Source organism: Oncorhynchus kisutch, linkage group LG23, assembly GCF_002021735.2.
Source record: "Oncorhynchus kisutch isolate 150728-3 linkage group LG23, Okis_V2, whole genome shotgun sequence".
Classification (NCBI taxonomy): domain Eukaryota; kingdom Metazoa; phylum Chordata; class Actinopteri; order Salmoniformes; family Salmonidae; genus Oncorhynchus; species Oncorhynchus kisutch.
In genome coordinates, this window is record NC_034196.2 from 38,625,910 (window position 1) to 38,628,409 (window position 2,500).

The 2,500-nt window shown below is 53.5% G+C and overlaps 1 protein-coding gene across 8 annotated transcripts in view; it reads right to left on the minus strand.

Annotated features, from left to right (window-relative positions):
- Positions 1 to 2,500, minus strand: part of LOC109868753 (cAMP-specific 3',5'-cyclic phosphodiesterase 4D-like) — a 411,106-nt gene that overhangs the window by 6,845 nt on the left and 401,761 nt on the right. The window lies entirely within an intron of this gene.

Below are 2,500 nucleotides of genomic sequence, written 5' to 3' on the forward strand. Positions count from 1 at the left end.
TCGAGAGAGAGAGAGCACTGGTGTTTCCCTCTGCCCCATGGCAACAACAAGAGAGAGAGAGCACTGGTGTTTCCCTCTGCCCCATGGCAACAACAAGAGAGAGAGAGCACTGGTGTTTCCCTCTGCCCCATGGAAACAACACCATCGAGAGAGAGAGCACTGGTGTTTCCCTCTTCCCCATGGCAACAACACCATCGAGAGAGAGAGCACTGGTGTTTCCCTCTGCCCCATGGCAACAACACCATTGAGAGAGAGAGCACTGGTGTTTCCCTCTGCCCCATGGAAACAACACCATCGAGAGAGAGAGCACTGGTGTTTCCCTCTGCCCCATGGCAACAACAAGAGAGAGAGAGCACTGGTGTTTCCCTCTGCCCCATGGCAACAACACCATTGAGAGAGAGAGCACTGGTGTTTCCCTCTGCCCCATGGCAACAACAAGAGAGAGAGAGCACTGGTGTTTCCCTCTGCCCCATGGCAACAACAAGAGAGAGAGAGCACTGGTGTTTCCCTCTGCCCCATGGCAACAACACCATCGAGAGAGAGAGCACTGGTGTTTCCCTCTGCCCCATGGCAACAACACCATCGAGAGAGAGACCACTGGTGTTTCCCTCTGCCCCATGGCAACAACACCATCGAGAGAGAGCACTGGTGTTTCCCTCTTCCCCATGGCAACAACACCATCGAGAGAGAGAGCACTGGTGTTTCCCTCTGCCCCATGGCAACAACACCATCGAGAGAGAGAGAGCACTGGTGTTTCCCTCTGCCCCATGGCAACACCACCATCGAGAGAGAGAGCACTGGTGTTTCCCTCTGCCCCATGGCAACAACAAGAGAGAGAGAGCACTGGTGTTTCCCTATGCCCCATGGCAACAACAAGAGAGAGAGAGAGCACTGGTGTTTCCCTCTGCCCCATGGCAACAACACCATCGAGAGAGAGAGACCACTGGTGTTTCCCTCTGCCCCATGGCAACAACACCATCGAGAGAGAGAGCACTGGTGTTTCCCTCTGCCCCATGGCAACAACAAGAGAGAGAGCACTGGTGTTTCCCTCTGCCCCATGGCAACAACACCATTGAGAGAGAGACCACTGGTGTTTCCCTCTCCCCATGGCAACAACAAGAGAGAGAGAGCACTGGTGCTTCCCTCTGCCCCATGGCAACAACAAGAGAGAGAGCACTGGTGTTTCCCTCTGCCCCATGGCAACAACACCATCGAGAGAGAGATCACTGGTGTTTCCCTCTGCCCCATGGCAACAACAAGAGAGAGAGAGCACTGGTGTTTCCCTCTGCCCCATGGCAACAACAAGAGAGAGAGAGCACTGGTGTTTCCCTCTGCCCCATGGCAACAACAAGAGAGAGAGCACTGGTGTTTCCCTCTGCCCCATGGCAACAACAAGAGAGAGAGCACTGGTGTTTCCCTCTGCCCCATGGCAACAACACCATCTCGAGAGAGAGCACTGGTGTTTCCCTCTGCCCCATGGCAACAACACCATCGAGAGAGAGAGACCACTGGTGTTTCCCTCTGCCCCATGGCAACAACACCATCGAGAGAGAGAGCACTGGTGTTTCCCTCTGCCCCATGGCAACAACACCATCGAGAGAGAGCACCGGTGTTTCCCTCTGCCCCATGGCAACAACACCATCGAGAGAGAGAGCACTGGTGTTTCCCTCTGCCCCATGGCAACAACACCATCGAGAGAGAGCACTGGTGTTTCCCTCTGCCCCATGGCAACAACACCATCGAGAGAGAGAGCACTGGTGTTTCCCTCTGCCCCATGGCAACAACAAGAGAGAGAGAGCACTGGTGTTTCCCTCTGCCCCATGGCAACAACAAGAGAGAGAGAGAGCACTGGTGTTTCCCTCTGCCCCATGGCAACAACAAGAGAGAGAGCACTGGTGTTTCCCTCTGCCCCATGGCAACAACACCATTGAGAGAGAGACCACTGGTGTTTCCCTCTGCCCCATGGCAACAACACCATTGAGAGAGAGAGCACTGGTGTTTCCCTCTGCCCCATGGCAACAACAAGAGAGAGAGCACTGGTGTTTCCCTCTGCCCCATGGCAACAACACCATTGAGAGAGAGACCACTGGTGTTTCCCTCTGCCCCATGGCAACAACAAGAGAGAGAGCACTGGTGTTTCCCTCTGCCCCATGGCAACAACAAGAGAGAGAGAGCACTGGTGTTTCCCTCTGCCCCATGGCAACAACACCATCGAGAGAGAGAGAGCACTGGTGTTTCCCTCTGCCCCATGGCAACAACACCATTGAGAGAGAGACCACTGGTGTTTCCCTCTGCCCCATGGCAACAACACCATCGAGAGAGAGAGAAATAGATAAAAAGATGGAGGGAGGGAGAGGATGAGAGAGTCAGGTAAAGATGTATTTTTATGGTAACTAAAAATATGTATTTTTAGAGTCAGTATACAACCTGACCATGATTACAAAACAAATACGTTGTTTGAATCAGTTTTGCCTGCAGGGTGGCCATATATGTAGTATCA